The sequence below is a fragment of the Engraulis encrasicolus genome, chromosome 6, assembly GCF_034702125.1.
Source record: "Engraulis encrasicolus isolate BLACKSEA-1 chromosome 6, IST_EnEncr_1.0, whole genome shotgun sequence".
In the NCBI taxonomy this organism is placed as follows: domain Eukaryota; kingdom Metazoa; phylum Chordata; class Actinopteri; order Clupeiformes; family Engraulidae; genus Engraulis; species Engraulis encrasicolus.
Genome location: NC_085862.1, coordinates 48,261,757 through 48,287,740, shown reverse-complemented (window position 1 = coordinate 48,287,740; position 25,984 = coordinate 48,261,757). Strand labels below are relative to the sequence as shown.

Genomic DNA, 25,984 nt, shown 5'->3' with positions numbered 1-25,984 from the left:
TTACTAATATTTCCAGTCCTTGGTAACCAATCTAAATATCACAGGTTCTTGAAATACTGAAAACGAAACTATGCTACTAAGATCTAGTAAACTTCCACGATCTACGGTGTATGAACATTATCAGTAGAGAAGGGGTGTGGCCAATTTACTGTTTGACACCGTCACTGAGGTGTTGCGGTCGGGTAGACGGTATATATACTGGTGAGTCGACTTCCTGAAAGTATGAATTGGATCGTAGTTGATTGACCTTTGCTCTAAATCGGAATCACTCTGGGGCCAGCTGAGAATATAATGTGGCCAAATACTTTAAGGCCAGCTGAGAGCAGAGTACGGCCGCTATAATATATTTCGCGGCCGCGGCCCACCGGGACAAGTCCCCGATCTCCCAATGGCCACTCCGCGCCTGCGTGCAAAGAAATAAACTTACTGTGAAATTTCAGTTGCTCTGCCTGACCAAAGGTCTTATAAAATAATAATAATAATAATACTTTCGTTTTATATAGCGCATTTCAAAACACCTAAGGACGCTTCACAGAGTGTTGTGTTGGGAAGTGTGAGTGTATGTGCGCGTCAGTGTGTGAGCGTGTGTGTGAATGCATGTAAGTGCTTGTGGAACTAGCAGCCATAAGCCTCCAGGAAGAGATGTGTCTTAAGGTGTTGCTTAAACATGGCCAGTGAAGGGGCATTCTGGATGTGGTCGGGCAGATTGATCCAAAGAATGGGAGCAGCAACATGGAAGGCTCTGTCACTGGTGGCCTTGAGCCTGGTACGAGGGACGATCAGCTGGCCCTTGGAAGAGGACCGCAAGGATCCTTATACAGTATGTGTACACCAAACGCGACCAAAACAACCAAAGCGACGGAGGCATCCGTATCGATATTTCATGTGCAACAAACAATTAGTTGAAGTTGATGAAACTACATCTGACAGTTGCTCCTTGCTATGCATATGCATTAGGCCAACAGCTTTGTGATTAGGCCAACAGATATAGTGTGTTGCTCTACAGAAAAACAACTATACAGTATATGGGTGGTTCACGTTTAAGGGCGTAACGCAAAAAAAAGTTTTCCTATTCCTGCAAGTGGGTTAGTGGTGCGCACATCCAAGACGCAGGTGCATGACAAAAGGCCAAAGTATTGTAGAAATAAGAAGAATGTCCGCACACTGCTCCCGTGTTGCTTTTTTATTTTTCTCAAGTGAGCGCTTTCGAGCTTTCGCTCTTCATCAAAAATCTATTCCTGCAAAAAATAATGGAAAAAAATGGGGAAAAAATGAAAAAAATAAAGCACTTAGTGGTCTGTGGAATTTCGCCCAATTTTGTAGGTTTTTAACCAATGTTACGAAAAAACAAGGCGTCACGTCAATCACCCATATAGTATGTCTGTTTTCTTAGAAATGTAAAAAAAGATTAAAAACAAAAAAAAAGCCTAAAATATCTCGCCTTGAAGACCATGTATCGGGATGCACATGTATCGCAATATGTAAGCTTATCGTATTGTGACCCTTGTATCGAAATGGGTATCGTATCATGAGATTGTTGCCGATATCCACCCCTATCTGCTGCTACTTGGTCGCTCTGGTTATTTCTGGTGTACACATACAGTTACCTCCCACTGCTCAGGTAGAACCAGGGAGTTATGTTACTCTTATCCATTTTCAGCTTTTCTGCCTTTTTCTTAACATTTCCGGCTGACTACAGTTGCCATAACACAGGGGGCAGTAGACTTTTTAAAAAGGGAAGTCTTCTCAGTGTGATTTTGCCCAAATATGATGGTATTTACCAACCACATCGTAATAAAAAAAGGGTTAAAAAAAGAACCCAAATCGATTCAAAACATTTTACAGACTGCTGTCCAGTCCATTAAGCTTACTGCTCAGAAATTGCATCACAGAGAGACAGTTGACAATCAGAATCACACACGCCTAAACCACACCTCGTTCTTTAAATCAGGCAATCATAATGAGTAATTCTACTCAAAACAGGTGCACCAGTTACTCAGTGAAGTCACATAAGCTTACTGTATAGTGAAAGGAAACGATGGCAAGGGTTTTACTTCTGAAAGGGGTTTTTTACACCTCTGCTCAAAAGCTTTGCTACCGAGGGTGTTAAGCAAGCTAATATTCAAGCTTTTGTGGTATAACTTAATATTCAAGCTATTGTAGTAGGCTTTCTTTCATGATCCAGGTCATGGCTATTACCATGCTGAGTCATGGTGTATGTATGGTTCTTTCGCTGCTTGAAGTGGAAAAAGATGAAGTCCCAACTCTGACCCAGCACTGTGACCTATATACACACTGCAAAAAAATGGTGGTGGCCAAGTCAAGTAGAACAACAACAGATGACAAGATAACACGTGCCAAGCTTGTCACTATCAAGACTCAACAGAAACTTCTTTAGGCACGAATTCTATCACTAGCTAAGCACTCAGAGAGTGCAAACCTCCGCCAAGGCCATGGGGTCACTGATGCCATAACATCTACACGCTGTGGAATCCTATGCCTATAATATAACATAAGACCTTTCAAGGTAACTACACTTTTTTGTGTAGTTAGAAACTGGAATGTCAAAATTCTCCCTATCCCGCAATGGTGAAGAATCATTTTTTAAAAACCTGGATCTAGATCACCACCAAAATTTCATCAAAATCCATTCATAACTTTTTGAGTTATCCTGCTGACAGACAAACAAACAAACCAACGCGACCAAAAACAGAACATCCTTGGTGGAGGTAATAATACACCAGGCTTTGTTACCACCACTTTGGTGGTGTATCCGCACCCTTAGCTTTGCCCTACATTAACCTCCTATCTTTCCCTCTTTTTCAGAGAACCCCTGATAGCAGCTCCCTTGTCATCCCTGCTCAATATATTGTGTCTGGTAAGGGTGCAGGGCTCCAGAGAGCGAACAATTTGGTCGCACATGCGCCTATTTTCTAAAAAATATTTTTAGGCGCACCGGTGCGACCAGCCATCAGTAGAACAAGATGAATAGGCAATGCTAAACACCCATTTTAATTAGAGATGCTCCGATCACCATTTTTTGACCCGATCACCGATATACCGATCACCAAAAATCTTTATCTGCCGATCACCGATCACTGCCAATCACAGAAATTATTTCCTATTTTTTTAATAGCCTATTAATATTGAATATAAATTTCTGCCCATAAACCAATCAATCTTAATTTGCACATGTCACTTTCACAATGTAGGCCTATTACAGTTTTTCTCGATTGCCTCCACACAATTTCTGGTACTTCACACACAATTCTCTCTTTACACTCACATTTCAGTTTTAAAACACACCCTTTTCAAACCACTACACACAATTCTCTGGATTACACACAATTTTCATGAAGAAAAACCCTGGTTGTCGCATGGAACACACTGTCATTCAAAATACTAAAATCAACTGCCATACTAAGTTCACTTCCTCATCACATGGGCAAACTCTCTTCATACCGGTTTACAATCTGAAATCATCACCCCATAAGGACACACATTGCATGTCATATTGATGAAAAATGAGTGGATGCAAGGAGAAAACACATTTGTTTAGTTTTTGAACTCAAAAATGTGTTATACAAGACACTTTCATGTGGTTACCCAATATTTTACAATAAATTAGTGCATTAGTGTTTTAAATGTCAGAAAAAATATGTAAAATATATACACATCTGTGTACTCGGAGTCTAAAAACAATATTCAGTATTTTACTACAGAAAAATACCCTCTTTAGTAAGTAGAACACTGAAGAAAATACGTTTCTACTGTGTTTCAAGTTGAGTATAGAGTTTTACCTTGTGCATAAGCTTATTAGTGTTCAATGGTTCATATAAGAGTGTACTAAAATGACTGCTTGTGTGTGTCTTTTGAGCAGTGTTAATTTCGTCAGCTTTTTAAAATTTAGTCTTAGTCTTAGTCACAATGACGAAAATCAATTTTAGTCTTAGTCAAATTTAGTCATTGCCTTCAAAATTTAGTCGTAGTCTTCGTCTAAATTCCGAAAATTAATTTTAGTCTTAGTCAAATTTTCGTCATTTTAGTCATTTTAGTCAACATTTCACATTTTCGTCATTTTAGTCAAATTATTACACAATTTATTACTAGATAGCCTAGTGCAGCAAATGTTCACATTGTTACTAGCTTATTTTCCAGCAAAACCCAAATCAGTCCTGTAAAAGTAATTTCAACAGCATAGAGCAAAGGAGCATTAGACACACACACTTCCAGGTGCAGGTTTCTCTCTCTCTCTCTCTCTCTCTCTCTCTCTCTCTCTCTCTCTCTCTCTCTCTCTCTCTCTCTCTCTCTCTCTCTCTCTCTCTCTCTCTCTCTCTCTCTCTCTCTCTCTCTCTCTCTCTCTCTCTCTCGCATTAGAAGCTGCTGCGTATTATTTGCTTTTGAATTTGATCACGTAGGCTACAAGCTCTTCTTCACCTGACCGCGTGACTCATAGCCTGCAGATTGCAGGCAGTGGGAAGACCAGACATCCCAATGAAGTCCAAGAAGTTTCTCTGATATTTGATAGTGGCTCCCCGATGGCCGCGAGTCAGATAAAATATTCCTGATTTTAGACTATGCAAGTTCGCGTTATTTCGATTGGGAATGCAGGACAGAGAAAGATAATGGCTCATGCGTCATTCCTGGAATACTTCAAATAGATAAAGCGCACTTCGTAGGACGCCCTGCAAACGTCCTGGGGGAAATGTAGGCAGTTGTTCTATGCAGACGGGACGACAGAAAGGACATTGACAAACAATGGTTGAACACTAATGCTATTTTGTTTGTCGGGATGTCGAGGGTCGATAAGTTCTAAAAACTCATTGCTTAAACTTGGAGATGCTTATGTTTGGGAGACGCTATACGCATCGCATGAAGGGATGTCGGCTGCCTTGGGTCTTTCAGCGTTGCCGTCGATGGGAACAAGTTTCAATTCTCCGCACTTTAACCCTGATCGGCCACACATTGATTCTTATCAAAACTACAGTAGCCGTGCCTCTGTTTAGACTACTTAAACAACTTTTCCCCTGTGGCGCGCGCATTCCTTAAACGTCTCCCGGTGTGTCTGATCTAAATAAATGCATGAATCCGATCTTCATGATTTGCTTGCAAACTGCCTATTCATACGGTTAAACAACCAATATAGCAAACATTACAAAAGAACAGACAACGGACGTCGGCGTATGCGTACGTGTAAGTGGAAAGGAGAAGAGAGGAAGCTCGAGGAGGTTTAAAATGACAGCATCAGAGGAAGACTGGCGCGAGTGACGGTAGCACTATTATCATGACTGCACAAACATACACGTCTTCGTTATGGACAAAAGGGTTGTTGAACATGTTTCAAAATTAACACTTGCCTCAACGTCGGCTCTTTCTTTTTCTCTTTCTGGGAAACATTTTAGGGCCTAAACTGAACAGGACTCACTGAACTAGGCTACTACTGATTGAGCCGCACCAGCGCCAGGCACTGCCTGCAGAGACAAACAGGGCAACAGCGTGTAATCTTCTATGAAGTTCAAGAAACGATAACAATTACAAATTAATTTTAAACAATTACATTTTTAATAATGTCCATTCGTCCATGGCTTGTAAATTTCGTCTCGTCTTAGTCTCCTTAACGAAAATCAAATTTTATTTTCGTCATATTTTTATGTTCTGGAAGCAATTTTTATGCGTCATCGTCTCGTCATCGTCACGGGAAAAAGGGACGTTGACGAAATATTTTCGTCATCATCCTGTTTGACGAAATTAACACTGCTTTTGAGAACAAAATGAGCTTTTTAGAAGAGAGTACATTGTTTTGAGACAAGACGTGCATTTTTCAGAGGTAGTGAGGAGTTTTGCCCGTTGTGTGTGAGGTTTGGAGATTTGTGTGTAGAGATTTGAGAATTCGAGAACTGATTCCGAAAAATGTGTGTAAGCAATCGAGAAAAACTGTATTAGGCTATTATTATTATTATTATTATTATCTTTCAGACTACTGTTGGTAATACAGCCTACAAGTAAGTCTACAGTATTAATCAATTTATAAGTTATTGCATATAATTACTAAACTATTTAAGATTGAATTGAAACTGAAACATCAAATAGTCTTCTACATACGAGAAAAAAACCCTGTCGCTTTAAATGAGCAGCCTCGTGAGGAGAGCCCCTCCCCTCTCTGTCACTGTCCACAGCTGCAGTGCTCAGCTACCGTCTGAGTCTGAGCTCTCTCCCTCTCCCCTCATCTGTCGCCGTTTAGTGTTTCAGCGACTATCAAACTAATCGACTGACTGTCAATTACAACTTTGAAAACTATGTTGACATGTTTGTGCTGACAACGTGAAGTTGTCGCGTGCTGACCGAGGCAACTACACAGGCTATAACGTAAAATGGCTAACTGGCGAGGAGTAGTCAATCGCAAATTACACTGAAACTGAAGCACTTGATTAGGAGATTCTTCTACATACACAAAACAACCGTCCACTCTCCCTCTCTCACTCTGTTGCTGTTTGGCAGCGACTACAAACTAATGAACTGGCTGTCAATTAGGCTACAACTTTAAAAACAATACCGTTGATATGTTTGTTTTGGAAACGTTTAGTTGTTGCGTGCTGACTGGCAACTTCCATACAGCCTGTAACTCAAAATAGCGAACATGGCGAGACTGACAAGTCATTTGCAAATTACAAGCGTCAGGTAAGCGGCCAATGGATCGGAAAATCAGATCATTGTTGATGCAGATATGATTATGAATGGTGAAAAAAAAAGGGGGGAATGCAGAAAAGTTATAGACAAGCAAAGATGCCTTCTTTTGGTGCAGAAGCTGTGCAGAGCCAGCGCCTACATGCAGCGCCAGGTGTAAAGGCAAAATGGTTGCGTGAGGAATTTAATCGATCTGTATTTTGATCAGCATGTTTTTCCGATCACCGATCAGGCTACTTTTGGCCATTATCGGCCGATCATGATCGGCTGCCTTCCATTCTCGTGGCACGGCAAAATAAACCCCACTGAAGAACATGCGGTGTTCGCTAGTTGTGCTGCATTAGTTAGCAATTGACATTGTTGACAGTATCCCGATTCGCCCGGCTACAGGGGTGGTTTTTACTTCGGAAAAGTTTGTGTTCCAAATCCGAAGCAACTCCATATGAAACGACCCCCAAATAGTTGCAGATTATAGTTCATGTAGTGAGCCAGATAAAATCGCCTCAGCTGAGAGTATCATGTTTACTTCGCTTGTTAGCATATTATTATTATCGTTAGAGATATTGAAATAACCTGCCATTGGTGACACTGACATTGGCTAACAGCTACAAGGGTAGCTTACCTTGCAAAAGTTTACGGTGGCCAAATTAGACACAATGGATGGGACATTATTCCCGAATAGTAGCAGATGACAGTCCATGTTTACAAAGCCATCACCAATTGCAGATTTACCTACAGTGTTAACGATTTATTGATGCCAAATGCCCATTCCTGAAATGCACGTGATCAGCTTCTCCCTGGCTGTAACCAGTGTGTGTGTCGGCGGGGGGCGGGGCGCTTTCAGACACTCGACTTACGTGTTGGAAATGAAAGATGAGCATTCGTATTTACTAGGTCAATGTAATGAAACCCTGAAGTAACTTAGTTTTCAATTTTCATTCGTCACTTAACACAGCAAGGGAGGTCAACACAGATTTTTTTTTTATGTGGGGTCTCCAGCATTTTATGAATGTCAATGTGGATTTTGAGACTGGCTCGATTTTTTTTATTCGACAGGACTATTCTAAATTGGAAAGTATACACATTCGAATATTCGTGCACGTCCCTAATATACACATCATTTGAAAGAGGAAAATCTACACTTAACATCGCTGAGACAATGGATCGTGCATTCATAAGTAGGTTCATTCTAATGGCTAGAAAATCATGCAGCTACTTTGACTTGAATTTGTGGACGAGGTGGCTCAACAAATGACAACAAGTGACTCAACAAATATCATACACATACCATTGGAAAGGGCAGACACTGAGCTTTGCAATAGTTCCATGCATTCTCTGATGAACCAAAGAAATGTTTGTAGAAAAATGGACTAAAACACGTATTTCTATGTAATAAATGGGTGAAAAGCTTGGTTAGATTTCACTCTTCTGTCCAGTTTAACCAATTTTATAGGTAATCAGACCTTTTTTCACCTGTGGCTGTTCAGTACTTTCCATTAAGCTTATTCCATTTCAAACTATTTAAAAGATGTTTGCGACTTGAATTGCAAACAATAACTGGAAAAATGAATGTGACCCCAAACTTTTGAACGGTAGTGTACGTTCACAAAGGAAGGCTGTAAAGAGTTAAGTATTCCAGGATGCAGAAGTCTCGTCACGTAGTAATGCTCAGAAACTCACCCCATTATTAAAAGGGAACTAAAAACATCCACATGGCTAACTGATAGTGAGAGTGGCCTGCGTGTCTCTCCATGTCTGCAGCAGCGTTGTGTGAATATGTCAACTGGAAAGGGAGCACTGATGGTATCAATATGGTGGCAATTGAGAAGCTATTCTGATAGTAATTGCTATTGATTCACCACTGAAACATCAAGATGGACAGCAAAGCAGGCAGACTGAGGGACAAAACAGACCAACAGACTGACAGACAGTAAGACAGACAGACAGCAAAACAGAGGAGTTGATGATGGAGAGATAGAGGGGGGGGGGGTACAAGTGAGAGCAGGGCACCAAGAGCACCAAAAGAGAGAGCAGGAGACGGACAGCGAGAGATCTGCCAAAAGCTTAATTGTTTACTCTACCTCCACGTCGGTCTGCTTGGCTGTCCTGTAGTCAACAACACTCAGGCCTGATTATGTCCCTTCCCCCTCTTCTCTGCTCTGCTCTGCAGTGGTGCTCTAGTGTAGGACTACACATTCTGCTTCATCTCCGTTCCTTGCAATGGTTTGAAGCTCGCACATCCAAAAAGCGTCTGACCTGGGAGCAGGACAACCAAATGACCAGATGAAGAAAAGGAAAAAGTCCGCTTCAAAACAGGATTTTCGGGGTGCTCACCCGAAACGTCACATAATTTATTTATTTTTTTAAAGTGGGAGCAAAGAAATCCTGGTTTGAAGATGACTTTTTCCTTTCTTCATCTCCGTTCCTTACCATGGCTACACTGTCCTACAAAGGACAAATGCTGTAAGCTTACATATTTTGTTGAAATTGAGTTTATACTGAAAATTGTCTTCTTTACACCTTCTAGTGACAGGTCCAAATGTGTCCCATTTCAGAGCTATTGCTATGTGAATAGAGTATAGCAGTAGCTACAATAGCCAACCAAACACCAAGGCGTTATACACATTTTTCTCATTGTCAAAGTTGGCGTAAGCTTAAGTTACTTACTGCACTTTGCCTTTGCAGAGCAGTACAGCAACAGACATTGCTACACTTCTTGTTCAGTCGCACAAAAAGTTAAAATAAGAACCTAAATGTGCAACAATGCAACGCTTGTACTTGTCGCAGCCTCAGGCCTTGCATCAGTGAAACACATTCTTTTCAATGATTTTCATTCTAGATCTCTGACTGCCCGACTAAGCTTACTTGTCAAAATAGCCTCACAGAAATGTCACATCTTAGGGGAAAAAGTTACTGCTTAAAAAAGGAGAGCAGCAGATCAATCATAGCATATCTGTTACTTCTCACAGAAGCCAGCTAGGCAGCCACAGCTATCAATAACTCAAACACTTAAATCAGTGATGAGCTGGCCCTACCGTGGCCTAACGGTAGGGCCCTCGTCTGCTACGCAGCCGACCCGGGTTCGATTCCGACTCGGGTCCTTTGCTGAACGTTCCCTGTCTCTCTCTCTCAAACTGTCCTGTTACAAGTCTAAAAAGATCAGAAAGTAGTGATGAGCTTATTTATCTCACAAGTAACTTCCTCCTCCAAATATCCTCTACCTGTCAGGTGATGCTTCATTTCATTTAAAATGGCCTACACATGGTGTATGAGCATCAATGACACTACACAAACATAGCCTAGTCCATGAAATAACATTGGTTCATCGATATGTTGACAGCCACAAATATCCCAAGACTAAAATTATTTTTTTTCTGCTTTTAATTAATGGAAAGCAGAACACTTTCAAGTTCAAAGAGCCCCATGCAGTCCAAAAGCAAACACATAAGCCCTATTCGAACGGGTCTAGTTTTATGGGGGGGGAATTTAGTCCTGTCCGAACGCGAAACGTCAGAGAAGATAGCAAGAATTTATTTACCCTGGTAATACTAATCCTGTGTAAATGCGATCCTATGTATGTCTGGTTAACTGCATGAAACACACATTGTGTCAAACCCCTCCGGGCTTGCAAATATTACAAATCTAGAAGTAAGCATTCAGTTTTGTTTCAGGGAATTGTTCCAAACTGTCTTCACTGTCTAAATCAGGAAGCAAGGAAGCAAAGACATTCTTCAGATGCAACAACACGCATTCAGACACATTCGAATGGATTCTGATGAATTAGTAAATATGCAGACAATTATTAAAATTGTCCAACAGGACCAAATGCCTCCATGGATTTAATATGCTCAAAAATCAATTATATATTGATGACATGGCACGCACGTGATGACAAAACTTGTCACAACGGTGCACGAAGATATACCACTCCAACTTTCTGTTCTTTTACTGAGATATTTTAATCCAGTCCAAATTCTATTTTCGACATTCTGAGATAAAATCGCATTTACCCATGTCCATACATAAAACTGGTCCCGTCCCATTAGAGCTATAGCCTACCTATGGTGATGATAACCCCGACTCCATAACTGGAGGAAAAGTCTGGAGCATCTGGCTAACCAACACTGTAGGCCCAGCAATGGGCAGTCATGGGTAAGTGGTTAGCCCAAAGGCTGCCGGTTCGACTCCCGACCCTCCAGGTTGGTGGGGGGAGTAATTAACCAGTGTTCTCCCCCATCCTCCCCCATGACTGAGGGACCCTGAGCATGGTACCTTTCAGGTGCCATTGGGGGCTGCCCCCTTGCACGGGTGAGGCATGAGTGCAATTTCGTTTTGTGCAGTGTTCACTTACGTGCTGTGGAGTGCTTTGTCACAATGACACTGGGAGTTGGAGTTTCCCAGTTGGGCTTTCAAAACCATTTTAAGCTATAAATAACTCTGGGCATTAGAAACGACATCCTGAAGTTATTATGGTCAGTAGCTTGCTAATTTGAGTAGTAAAATATGTGTTGTGACAGTACACAGCTGTGCACTACAGGCTGCCAATTGCAAAAGGAATCATTAATGTGTGACAACACCTTGCACACTAAATACGAATGCCACATGACATTGAATGAACGGACAAATAACTTTCATTTGAGATAGAGCACTCATACACAGATAAAGGTCACCTAAATCTAGGCTACAGCTTTTACTGTGGAAATTATCAATTCATAAAAAACATACAATATTTAAATGAAGGCATGCAAAGGTTAAGCCAATTACAGGTGGATGTGTGCAGAGTCGTACTTCAATTATTGCATTGCTGGGTTATCAGGCTCCAGCGCCACACTCTCAGCACCACACAAAGCTGCAGCAAAAGTGTCTAAAAACATGACAGTCTTCAGCACTTTGCAACAACATGCCGTTAATCAGCGAGACCTTAATTCAGGCCTGTGAAGCCTTGCTTAAAATACAGCAAGGGGGGTGCTGTGGCATAGCGCGCTAAGCCCCCCACATATGGGCCTGCATGCCCAGGGGTAACCAGGCTCGAATCCGGCCAGGGTCATTTCCCAACCCTACCCCCATCTCTCTCTCCACATTCACTTCCTGTCACTCTTCACCGTTCTATCCGAAATAAATGCCAACAGCCAAATGCATTAAAAATGGTAACACTTTATTTTAGGGACACATCTATTAGCACTAATACATAAAATATTAATGCATGTGTAAGTAACTTGTAAGGCATGTACTAAGCAAAATAAGACAGTTGTTAAGCATGTATTCACAAATGTCTTGTTCATGCACAGTAAGGGATTTATTACCAATATAACCTTAGTAAGGACCTAGTAGACCTAGATTTCTATTTATGTGTAAGTAGTAAGGGCCAGAATACAATGTGTATAAGCTCCTGGTACACTGTGTGAACAAACCCTGAACAGTGTGAAAACAGATGTGGAGTAAGGGTCCCTATTCTAAAGTGATGCATTGCTCAGCCCAGATGGCTTAGGGCCCCCGCACTACCTAGGGCCCCCACTCTATGCCCCCCCCCCCGGGAAGCAAAGTGTAAGAATATTTCAGGTTTTATATTAGTCTCAGTAGGTATGAAGATCTCACTTATTCTACTAATTATGCTACTGAGTAATTGGAAGCATTATATAGCAAGGATTGGACGTAAAGTTATCAATGACGGTGGGTGGTGAGATGTCATTTTTTCATACACCAATTAGTTTTAATTGTAAAAACCCTGCAATAAATGCAGAATATAACGATGAGTAATAGTTTGGAAGCGAAACTAAGCTATTCATTTCTGATAAATAAGTTAATGTTTGAGAAACTTAGCTACAAGAAGTGCAGTGCATGATGGGTACGCCCTTAGTCAGAAATGCAATGCATGGCCAATGCAGCAATGATAATATTTCTGTTGTTACGTACATGGCAAATTGTTTGGATAGCAACTAAATTTCACAAATGAGGGGAGGAGCTAAGGACGTAGGCTCAGAGCTGGGTAGATTGTCTGTTGGCCTAGACCGCGTACCCATCATGCACTGCACTTCTTGAAGCTAATGTTCTCAAACATTCACTTAATTATCACAAAAGAGTAGTTTAGTTTTGCTTCAAAACTATTATTCTAATGTTCTGCATTTATTTTGGGTTTTTTTTTACAATTAAAACTCAGTGGTACATGAAAAAAAAATACATCTCACCAACCCACCGCCATTGACAAGTGTACGTTCAATCCTTGCTATATATAGGCTCTTGTTACCTCCCTCTCATTGATATGAACAAGAGAAAACTAGATGACTCGGCTGGGTAAGTATCAATTATTTGATATACCCTTACACTTTGTAGGTCGGGGGGGCTAGGTAGTGCAGGCCTGGGTGGTGTGGGGGCCCTAGGACTTTGGTAGTGCAGAGGCCCTGAGCCATCTGGGCTGACCAATGCATCACTTTAGAATAGGGACCCTTATTCTGCATCTGTTTTCACACTGTTCAGGGTTTGTTCACACAGTGTGTCGGGAGCTTATACACATTGTATTCTGCCACTTACTACTTACTAATAAATAGAAATATAGGGTTACTGGTCCTTACTAAGGTTATATTAGTAATAAATCCCTAATTGGGCATGAACAAGACATTTGTGAATACATGCTTAACAACTGTCTTATTTCGCTTAGTACATGCCTTACAAGTTACTTACACAGGCATTAATATCGTATGTATTAGTGCTAATAGATGTGTCCCTAAAATAAAGTGTTACCAAAAATATATAGCATGATCTCTGCATCTTATTCATTGGTACGACTGCAAGCAACTCTTTTGTTGAGTGCTTTGTGAATCTTCCAGTTAGTTTTCAAACTTCCCCTGCACTTCACTTCTACACCATCTATAGACAAATTCTGAAAAGGATTTAAAAAAAACTAATAAATATAATATAATAATATAATAATATACAATAATAACAATAATGATGTAATCGTTCAAACAAAGCAGGCTTCAAAATAAGGTTGAATGCTGCTGAATTTTCCCCAATGTCCATAAGGAAGTGACATTCATAGTCCAGAATATTTGTTTTGAGGCCACGCAAGCAGTCTTGATCAGATGGGCAGCAGAGATGCAATACCAAACACTGACGGAGAACAATATTGGGACATTCTCAATGAGAGCATGTTACTACTGACTACTGACAGGGCAGGCCACAACAAAACTCCCCACCATCATTTGGCAAAACAAGAAACATGTCTAGTGTCACTTCTCCACCAAGATTATCCAACAAGTCCGACAGGCGGACAAAGATGCGTCCGTCTATGCACTATACCGCCTTCTGGACACAGGAGGGAAATACAATTTAAGGAATGCGTTTCAGACCGACAGACTGACGGACGGACATACCCTCTTATCGAGATGCTAGGACGCATCTAAAAACTATGGGCAAAGAAGTGGAATCCACAAAAAAACACATCACAGATTATCAAATCACAGATTATGCAGTACACAGACCGTTCGAAAAAGCCACACCTCCTAGTTATTGTTGCTTCGCTAATCAAAAACGTACAACCAAGCACCTGTACGTTTGGGTTGTGGTTCATAGGCAACGAGTGCAAACTAACTTCAGACACACGCTCATTACTGGTGGAAGCTACTGTATGTTCAATTGTAAGGTGCAACATCTTGATGATGGCTATGTCATGCCTGTAACCAGGACATTTTGATAGTGTTTGGTGTACACCGGGACATTTCAGGGTCTGCTAATGGACCTTCGACTGCACAATATAGCTCCAAATCGGGGCAGTCATGGTTACATGATCGGACTGTGTTCACTGTAATCGCTTTAGTTGAGAGTTCATATCTGCATAGTGTTGGGACGAAGCCCCATTCGAGTTCGGGTTTTTTTTTTAATCTTTTTTTTTTTGCAGTCACGCACGTACACATAGCCTACACACACAGAGAAGGAGAGAGGGCAGGAGTTGGCGTCCACTTCTCCGTGGCATATTTGGCGCATATTCCAAGGCAACTGTGACACAGCCCTCCACAGCACACAATTACACTGCACACAACAAAATTGCATTTATGCCTCACCCGTGAAAGGGGGCAGCCCCCAATGGCGCCTGAAAGGGAGCAGTGCGGCGGGACGGTATCATGCTTAGGTATAGTGTTGCACCGATACCGATACCGATACCAGTATCGGCGAGTACCAACAAATAGGGCACCGATGCCATTTACAGGTGCTTGTATGACACTTCAACAGCCTTGCAATCATTTATTTCATGAGTTATTTAAAAAGTATAAAAAGTTTTGCTCGATTCACTTTGTATTAGTCTTTTTTCCTGTTTCACAAAGGTAGGCAGCAGCCTGACAAAGCCATGCAATGATTTTACATCCAAGTAGTATGCACTACAGCCCTTCATAAATATACATTTCAAATAGGGTGGTATTGGTATCGGTATGGTATCGGTATCAGCCGATACTGCACAGCCAGGTATCGGGGCCAAAAAAATTGTATCGTGCAGCACTACTTAGGTACCTCAGTCATGGAGGAGGATGGGGGAGGGCTCTGGTTAATTACTACCCCCACCAAATATTGCATATTATGTTACACAGTTAGACTGGGGAATAGCCTAGTCTGAAAACACTCTTAAGAATGAGGCTAGCAGACCAACCACTTAATCAACCAATTAGTCATCAGATGCATGGTGTGAGTTTGTGGAAGAGTATGGTTTAATGTAAAGGTACACTGTGCAACATGTTTAGCTGTTTATTTCCAGAATTCATGCTACCCATTCACTAATGTTACCTTTTTAATGAATACTTACCACCACCATCAAATTCTAAGTATTCATTATGACTGGAAAAATTGAAATTTGGGAATAGGCAGCCCAGTTCCAATCAGCAGTACCTTTTTTGTCCATTTCCTGCACAGTGTCCCTTTAACATACTGTGACATACTGATCAAATAAAAAGGATGCAACTTTGTTAGCAACTTTCCCGAAAACATGATGGAGGAGTCATTCACATTGTAATCAGTATCAAGTGGTTACAATTTACACAGTTTTAAGTCTGCCTCAAAATATAACGCAAGGTGTGATGAGCAAATCAAAGCATTATAACACAGTCCATTTCAGATATTAATGTGAACAGTCACCAATGTTTATGTATTGGACAGATGTTACTAGTTCTTCTAACCACTTGAGATATGATCTGCTCAGTACGTCACCACCTACCACCCCCCAAAGGAAAATAATGGAGTATCACCACCTCCACAGCCTTGGTCGCCTCCATGTATTTTCAGCATAATAGAAACAACCTTGCTGAGTAACTTAATCAGCAAATGATGTACCCAGGAGAGCCCACATACATGTGTACAATGGGCGAGTCCAACCAAAGAACAAGGGAAATCAAAACTGCTACTCCATTACATCCCATGGGACAACCTTTTTTGTCAGGCGTATATGCACAGCAGGCAGTGTGCTGATGACAATTATTAATAGCCTATGCATAACAAATGACTTAAATCATAACCAGGAATAAAATTCAACCGCAAGCCAGGTCAGCAGCAATGTGAACTTACTACACATTTAGCTCTATGCAGTAATCTATGAAACACAAGTTTGTAGGTTTCATTTGTTTTCATATTTGTTTAAACAGCGACGCCTACGTAACTAAGGATTAGCTGGTATTGGGCAGAATAGTCCACACACAGACAGGGGGAAAAAACCTCACTGAACTTGACCTCCAGGTCACCAACGCCTCCGCTGCAGCTCCATAAATGCCTGAGCCAGGTAGCATGGGGGAGGGGAGTGGGGGAAGGGAGAACGAGGCGAGGGGAGAGGGAGGAGGGAAATGGGGGAGGGGAACTGTGCTCTGACCGAGCAAACACTTAAATCTTGTGAGAGTATGTGTGTGTGAGTGCAAGCCTGCACGCATAGTGTGTGACAGAGAGAGAGAAGGGCAGAGAGAGATATTTCCTGTTCCCAAAGGCAGAGTTTAGGTGACAGATTTCTTGACAGAAGCTAATAGCTTGCGAGAACAACACAAAGCAAGGATGCCAGTCCAGTTTTCCAGGTAAACAAATACATTTGGGTCAGTGCTGGAGTTTTTGTGTGCCATGACAACAACGCATCAGAGATTGCATTACTGGCTGGTGCTCAACTCTTCTCAAGTTCTTAAGAAGAACCATGATTACCATGTTGCTTTGCAAGCCAAGTTTCTTTTTGCTGTGATATCATGGACACCATGCACACCAATCAAAACATGTTGGTCAGGCTTAAAGAAAAAAAAAACATTGAACTACCACAACTCAAATAATCAATATAAATGAAATATAAATGAAATAGCTGGAGGAGCAATGTTAGGCATATCAATAGAGAAATACTGGCAGCTACACAGGCTTGAGTAAAAATCAGTATCTCAGAGGTGACAAATTGTAATCTAGAACTTATCAGACCCACTTTAGTTGCTAATCATCACAGACAGTCCCAAAAGATCCTTTGCAATTCGGGAGAAAAAAAATAATGAACAACATTTTCTAGTGCTGTGCCTCTAGTCTCTCCCATTGCTTTCAACAAAGAAAAGGCCTCTTGGTCCCTTTGGTGTGCACTCTGCGTGGAGGAATTCCCACTCCTTTACACTTCAGGGAGCAACATATCCTTCATTGCAACTCTCTTTCCACTTCAACCACCACCAGAACGGCCTAGTCAGACAATTGAATACTAATAATGACACAGAGAAGTTACAGTCGATCTCTACAGGCTGACTCTTTAGCTCACTACAGCTCTGTCATTGGGTCAGTGTGTAGCTTAGTGCTTAGGTTTAAAGTTTGATGCCAAACCCTGCCTGACAAGGCTCTTTTAAGCTCAAAAGGTAGGCGTACTATCAGATAAATCAGTTCCATGAATTCAGTTGTGAGCATGACCTTACAGCTAATATATTCTCCCCATACACTGTAATGATTTTTTTTTATTTGCATTCTTTCTGCCAACAGCACCCTGGAGGGAAGGAGAAACAGGATTGAGGGAGCGAACAGAGTTATGTCACCCAATTACAGTTAGACTTCAATAGATTTTGAGACCCTGCTGTGTCCAACCGGTTGGGCACTCGTCTACCATGCGGCTGACCCGGGTTCGATTCCCGGCCCGGGTCCTTTGCCGACCCCTCCCCCCCTCTCTCCCCATTCGCTTCCTGTCCACCCGTCACATTGTCCTGTCAAATAAAGTCGAAAAAACCACACAAAAAATCATGCAGAGCCACAAACCAGTATCGTCGCGATGCAAAAAGGCAGAATCGCACACCCTTTCAAAGTTCTGTTCTGAAGGACATGGGAGTTTTGCGGTCATACATTTTCAAAAGTTAAGTGTAACAGTGTTTCCCATACATTGAGGAAACTAGGAAAATAGTTTAAATTCGGCCGCCATAGTTTCCGAAAATGTAAAATATATATTATTATTTTATTTAATTGTTTTAACGATTAACGATTAACGATTTCCGTTTTTTTTTTTTTTTTTAAACGATTTGAAAAACGATTTCCTTCGCCTTTTCCTCCTGGAGTAAATACATCCTATAGAGAAAACCATGAGTGCTTGAAAGACAGAGGGATAAAAAGCCTAGTCAAGTTGTTGTAGTTAACTTGGGTTTGGGAGCAATAAAAAAAACCTTCAGAGAAGGGACAGTTGGGATGAGTTTACTGACACTCTCAGGCTTTGTTTAACAGTTGTATGATAATGAGTTAGGCGACAGTCCTTCATTGACACAGCATCGGGCTGCATATACCCACTCATGTAGAATGTGTACGCCTACGTGTGTGGGGAAAAAGGCACGAAGGGATGAATGAAAAGCGTGTTGCAAACAGAAATGATTCAATGTACTGCATTTTTTAATATAAGTGACAATGTACTACTATACAGGTCATGGGTAAAATCTTGGCCTATAGTTTCTCCATGCGCTAATGTCATACTTCACTCATTGCTTTGCCGTTTTGCATCGCGTGAATCTCCACCCCCCCCCCAAAATCCCGGCTGTCCCCATAGTTTCCAACATTTCTGTGGGAAACACTGTGCGACAATGGAAGTTTGGAGCAAAAATAGCACATGTGGTAGCAAGCAGCTTTCAGTGAGCGCGTCTACTTTTTTCTACACAGAAGGACAAATGGTCGTCAGGAGACATCAACAGCTAGCACTTCAGAAGATTTGGCTGTAAACAGTACTGATCGCGGTGTCTTTTCTTTCCAATAATTTACTTGGAAGCGACTGAACTTCTTCTTGAGGTGTGAAATTACATTTAGAACCACAAATTGAACTCCGAGAGCCAAACAGCGCATATGTAACAAAAACGCTTTTCTCAGTTTCAATGAAAAAATCAGCTATTAGTAGCTTAAGTAACCCTGGCCTAACTTCGTAACGGAAGCATGGATTTGACCAATGGGAGGCTGAGATTCTCAGAGCTGAGTGTCAATATGTTAATATACAGTAGGCTAGGACTAAGCTTACTACAGATCTGAACAGCTTCAAGCCAACACAATAAGCTCCTGATAATAATACAACGAGACACAAATCTCCAAGCCTTATAATGCACAACTTTCAACTTCTGAAGCTTTTCTAAAGTGCAATTCCATGTAAATGTCAACCAGACAATGGGACAGTGAGTCACTTCCAAAATACCATGAAGGCTTCTATATCATCGAGATAAATAATCTGAACAAGTATGTGATATATGGTTCCATCCATACATACTATTTCAGCTTTAGCAATCAAAAAAAAGGTAAATTTACTGTGATTCTGTGCAATTATGTGCTTTAAGAAATAGAGAGAAGTAGCATGGCAGTAATGGGTAAGCGGTAAGGACGTCGGAATTGTAGCCAAATGGTTGCCAGTTTGACTCTCGACCTGCCAGGTTGGTGGGTGCTTTAGTGCTCTCTCCCATCCTCCGCCATGACTGAGGTACCCTGAGCATGGTACCGTCCCGCCGCACTGCTCCCTTGGGGAGCTGTTTGGGACTGTCCCCTTGCACAGGTGAGGCAGGGGGCTGAAAATAGACATTTGTTCAGCTTTATTAATTGTCCTTATTAGAGGCAAAATGCCCTCAAAAATGAATCCACACGCTCCCCAATGGTTATCCTTTCATGGGAATGGAAAAAATGGTTTCATGACCATAGAAATTAGTTAGAGGACAGATCAAATTTTTGTCCAACCAGCATCAACACAGGCTATAACAAAATTGATGCTCTACATTCGGACAGGAGGGAGCTTTGTCCGACTTTGACTTTGCAGTTCATCATACCACAATACAAATGGCAAATTTAAAACTCAAATATGATGACAACTGATGGCACCACGCAGACGCCCCTAGCACAGGAACAAAAATGAAAAGTTTACTATTGTCACTTATCATGTTTCACCAACCACTTGACACTAACATTGGAGTAAAAAGGTGAATACTATTGGATTTAGGTTACTACAGTGAAGCTGGTTCAAACAAAGAAGCTGGCATTGCAACTTCAGTGGCCAGCAAGAGGGGCTTATAGTCAGTCACGTAAAGATAAGTGTTGACCTTTTTTCCAATTGCAGGTGACACAATTACTGCCATTAAGCTTAGATCCGCACTGAGGTCCAAACAAACGTTTTTACAGGGGTGTATCGAACCGCAGGTTAAAACTCATGATACAAACCAAATCGTGAGATGAGTGTATCGTTACAGCCCTAAACTGAACCATACCATCCCTAATGATGACCCGCTCCTCATTTTTTACTCATGCCTCGAAAATAAACTTTGGCCAGTGCAACTTGCACGTAAGTCAGGTACAAAGGATAGGAGCAGAAACAAACATTGATATGGACTAACTTTATGTTTTTGTTTTGTTTTTTTTTAAGTCCTGATAGCTGGACTCGCATTGGCATTCACATACTGTGACCTGACTCTCGCGATGAATGTGGTTCCACCTCGCTCCACTAACATTCATCTGGAATTATGGCCGTACACTCTAGCTCTCAGGCGGCATGGCTTTATAAAAAATCCTTGCACGTGATTGGAGAAACCACCTGTCTAACATTTTTTATGTCACGCAACTTAAACTACTCACAGATTCGAAAAAAAAGCTTACAGTTGAAATCACAGAATCATCAGCCGCCATTGTTGACAGAAACAACTATCGCGTTTCACTTTTTTTTCCCATCCCCACTACATTTAAACTTTGAACAACATCACAACTCTGAACATTTCGTAATCCTGATTGGTCCGGCGGCCTGAGTTTGGGAGCTGGACGGAAACACATGGCTCTTTGCCTAGTCAACACCATACTATCTCACAGTGAGGTACGTATAACTTAACCGGCCATCCGGGTACTTTGTTCGTGAACGAACGGTCCTGGGGAAAACAAATCGAATGTCTCATACTTAACTTACATGCAACATCAGCTAGCCTAAATAAACACAGTCCATGCTGCAGCCACGGCTGTTTCGCTATATCATTTGAACAGTCGATAACACAACACGTCTTCGGCATGTTGAGCGTGAACAATGCTAGTCTACAGGTCCTTGTCTATTGCTTCTTCTTGAACCAACAGGGCCTTGCCTTGGCTTATCCCCCAATGTTATAGCTTACCCCAAAAAGGGGCGTAGCACACATGGCACACGTCACGCCGGTTACACGTAAAGTCTGGAGGCTACTATGCAATTTCACATGGGAAAGGTGTGATTTACAATTGCCAATGGTTGTTTATTGACCGTCAATTTTGCCATGCCTGAGTTACTTACATCAACGCACCTAAGTGTACCGGTATCTCCCAGATCGACCACAGCGTTGTGTGTAAAAGCTATAACTTATTTAACAACGGGAATTAAAGGACTGTGAATTTCAGCTAGAATCCCTGTAAGGAATGCTAGGGAACACAAATGGCATTGGTCTTAGCTTTAGTATACTGTTGATGCTAGTCACTAAGGCTGCTACAGCTAACCCCAAGATACTTAGACAAATTTAATTTCTACTTGTTTTACAGGGGCTTTTATGCTTTTATTTGATAGGACAGCGTGAGACGGCAACAGGAAGCGAGTGGGAGACCTCGGGCGGGAATCGAACCCGGGTCCCCAGCGCAACAGTCAATGCACTAACCGGATGAGCCACAGCCGCGGCTTTCATTTCTTCTTTTAACGAACCATTTTCCACAAAGTCTGACTAACTAATAGTTATGTAGAAGGCCCAGCACAACACACTACCCAACATCACTGATCACAATTCCATGTGCAGAGTCTCACAGACATATCATATCAAACAATAGGTTATTATATCCATGTGGCAATAGGGTTGTTCTAAGTTTACTCCAAAATACGACCCTTAGCCTAGAGATAAACATGACCTCAGTCATGTCACTCACATGTGCTATTGCTAGAGGGACTGTGTCCAGAAAGTTTGCAGAATTACAGGCAGAAATTACATTGATTTATTCCCTAAATTGTGCACAAAGTAAGTTAGTGAATCGAGTGAATATTTCTGATGGAGCCATAGTGTAACCAGCCAGAATGTAACTTAGGCCTACGACACATTCTTCAAATTCTTGCTTTATAGAACAGCAAACTGGAACCCTATCAGTTATCCTTCTTGAATAATAGTATGCATTATTTGCTAGTTATCATCATATTATTTACTCCATCTGGTGGGGCCAACCTTCACTAATGGCGCATAGCCAAACATTGCAAAACATTTATAATGGACAATAGCCTAGGCTGGTGAGCACAGGTTTGCATTGTTTTATGATTTCCATTACAGTTCGAATTGCTAATGTCAACATCAGGAAAAAAGGTTTGTAAGAAGAAATGCTACGGGGACATGTAACTTGCCCTACTCTCCCAATGTCCGCCTATCTTATCTGAAGAAAGCCAGCTTGAGGCCTCAGGAATGGGGTAGCCTACATCAGACATCACACATATGCCAGCAGAAAAAAACACTATAATTTTTTTTCTCCGCACTGGCCAATTTCAACAGGACGAGTTTCTATTGCATTGTAAAAATGTTCGAAGAAAATAAAAGAAAAAAGTAGACAAAGTGGATACCCCCTCCCCCACATCTTCCAAATTCTCTGTCAAGCAATGGTTACATAACTGTGTCACTCTACCAGAGCATGCATCTCAGAGCGAGCCACTAGCTCAAGACCAGCCATTCACTCAGTAGTGTCAGACACAAGATGACTGCCATGGTGACTGCCACTAAGGTGTCATGGGAGATTACAAGCATTATTGTTTATATAGCAAACAATAACATGTAGGTTAGTACGAATGCATTAAGCCCCACGTTTTAAAGTGTTTCCTGGTTAAACCATACATCTTATATAATACAACTTTAAGCTGGTTGGGGATTACAAAAATAAATGATAGTTTCTGGTATAATTACACCATCCATCACAGATGGGAATAGAATGGGTTTTTATTTTAGGATACTTGTCTTTTGGTTTGTTTTGAGCCAGGCTAGAGCTAAGCACACATTCAGGAAATGTATGATTCATTTCACAACAACAACATTATCTCCAAATGTATCAATTTCTTAGCAAGAATAAACACCTGATGGCTTACTTAGCTGTGTACTCATTTCAGTGTAAGGTGCCATGTAACTTGGGCCTTGTATTTATTTACCAGGAACTGAGAAGAAAACAACACTCTTGGCTCAATCAAATTATTGTTTTGACATCTGAAAATATAAATATTCACATTTTTGTTATTTCACCAGACTACTACACTACACACAACCTAAATCCACTGTCAGTGAGTTAAGAATATCCTCTTGGCTTTAACTCTCTCCCCCTCCCTTCCCTATGTAGCCTAGCTCTTTTCCCCTCCCCCACATCCACGAGTTCAGCCACAGCCACATTGCTGTCATGTGGGCTTGCACTGTTTTTCTTACATTATCAACTAATATCTACCACACTGGAGGTTCCCACATGTTTTTTCGTGAGCACAACAGTTGAACAACTATGAATACAGTACCCACGTTTTAGATGTGACTTTAATGTTGACGATATTGCAAGATACACATCAACACAGCCAAGGAGGTTCTCTTCCTCCAACACAATTACCAGCTCGCATTATGTCCCATGATCAAACTTAGATTTCAAGTTTGTCATCAGGAGCCCAGGCTGTGACTGGCTGGGCTACTATTTTGGGCGAATACATTAAAGGTTAGCTTGCAAGCTAATGCTATTATTAAGCACTAACAAGTACATGTTTGACTGAACCTAGTTGCTAGACCAAGAAATTTGACCAAGCTTGAAAGCTCACTACCATACAAGAAAACTGTCCACAATCAGTGATAACCTACGTCAGTAAAGTTCACAGATTTTATACGTAATACACGTAACCAGCTTCTTATCTCAACAAGCTATCTATCTAGCCAAGTTGTGGGAAGGAAGATAGCTGCATTTACACACAGACAGACGCGCGCTCACATTCACACACACACACACACACATACACACAGGCACACGCATACTGCCCATCCCCCACCCCAGTCAAATCAACTAAACAAATGTCCCTGTATATAAGCATTAGATCGCTCCGAAGCATAATAAACCATTGTATCGTAATTAAATAACCCTTATGTCCATTATTTTCATCAAAACAATGATCGTAATAAAATATAACACTCACTTTTAATGTCCGGATCACACAAGGGGTGCCTTCTCTGCTGTGTTGCTTGTGTGGAATTTCCTCCTCCACGACTATTTTTTTAAATAGGGCTCAAACAAAGCGTTATAAGACCAATCTTCAACGACGTCCCGATGGTTAAATTCCCAAGTAAGCGTCCGGTTTGAATACACGAGCGGAAATGTTCGCGTAAATCGGTTAAAAATTGCATTTAAGAGAGACTGAGGAGCATTGTAGGGCTGTATGCTAGTGGAGAAAGAGCCAAACGGTTCAGAAGCAGCCAACGGCTTCAGACACTCAAACACTGAAGCGGTGACCTGCCAGGCGAAAATGGGGAAGGCCTGGGCGGTTGTCGCTATAGCTTTGTTGAAACTAGGAGGGACATGCATACCTAGTTATCCATATCATACAATGTATATCATATACAGTGGCATTTTTTTCGCATGGGCTTTAGCACAATTTTGGTATAGTGGGTTTATTTATCACCAATACAGTTTGTTTGTGTTTAAGATCACACAGCCTGCATAACACATTGAACAACATAATAGCCTACATTAATAATGTAGGCTAATATAGCCAAATGTAATGTGAAACATGTTATTATTTATTGGGGGAATTACAATGCACATGTATGATGTTTAACTAATGCATTGCTAATTAATGTATCAATTATAAGAATGGAATGGAAAATAATTGGATTTACACATTAGGCTACAGTGCTCAGGCAGATTATTACTTTGTTTGTATGTGTGTAATCTGCAAAATAGCCTCCTGTAGCCTACATGCAACAGTTTACCACCATGGAGCAAAATGAACAACTATCCATTGGCTGCACCGGGAACAAAAATGGTTCTGGCTTGGGGTGGACTAAACCAAGTCCAGCCAATCACATTGCGCCCACAGCTTAAAGGGGAGGGGCATCATTTCATTGGCTGTTTATCTTGGACATAAGCAGCCCTGCACTGAACTCCAAGACACAGCCCTATTATGCAAGGTAACTGCATGTTAGGGTGTCATAAAGCCATAACACTAAGGACCCTCACACAACTGTAGAAACCCATCCACAATAGCTAAAGGACTTTGGTAAAAACAATAAGCTATTTTGTCAATTAGTTGCCGTGCACCCGACCCGACCCTGCCACATCTAAGCAGAGTGTAATGGTTAATTACTCTCTGCTTAGATGCATACTTTAAAAAAAAGTGATTGCCTGAAGTGTGTTTCCCAACACCATGCTGGTGAGCAACTAGTTGTTTGCCGATGGTTGAATGCTCTGCAGCAAACAGTGTAGCCTATAGTCCAATATAGGCCTATGGCTTTTGAGTATTGGCATAGGGAAGTGTATATATCTGAGAAGTATATTAGTGAGAGAGAGAGAGAGAGAGAGAGAGAGAGAGAGAGAGAGAGAGAGAGAGAGAGAGAGAGAGAGAGAGAGAGAGAGAGAGAGATTAGGAGGAGTAGGAGGAGGAGGAGGAGGAGGAGGAGGAGGAGGAGGAGGAGGCGGAACAGCAGTTGTTTGTTGGACATAGCACATAAAGTTCACAGTGGGAGCCCTGGGGCTATGGCACCTCTGATAGAATTGGCAGCAGCCGCCCGCCTCACAGTAGCCAGTGTGGCCACTGGAGCATACAGAACGCTGATGAGTGGAGGGAAAAAACTGGGCCTATAGCTGTGAATTGGAAACAGATAGACGGTTTCTTTAA

General features: G+C 41.5%; 1 protein-coding gene across 2 annotated transcripts in view; it reads right to left on the bottom strand.

Annotated features, from left to right (window-relative positions):
- Nucleotides 1-24,583, bottom strand: part of tbl1xr1a (TBL1X/Y related 1a) — a 73,065-nt gene extending 48,482 nt beyond the window's left edge. Inside the window, exons 1-2 of one of the 2 annotated variants that reach the window (XM_063201829.1) lie at nucleotides 24,287-24,583; nucleotides 8,766-8,940 (exon numbers count right to left, since the gene is read on the bottom strand). The gene's annotated coding sequence lies outside the window, so the exon portion shown is untranslated. The remainder of the gene's footprint in view (nucleotides 1-8,765; nucleotides 8,941-24,286) is intronic. The other variant, XM_063201828.1, reaches the window with a different exon arrangement.
- Between the last annotated feature and the right edge of the window lie 1,401 nt (nucleotides 24,584-25,984).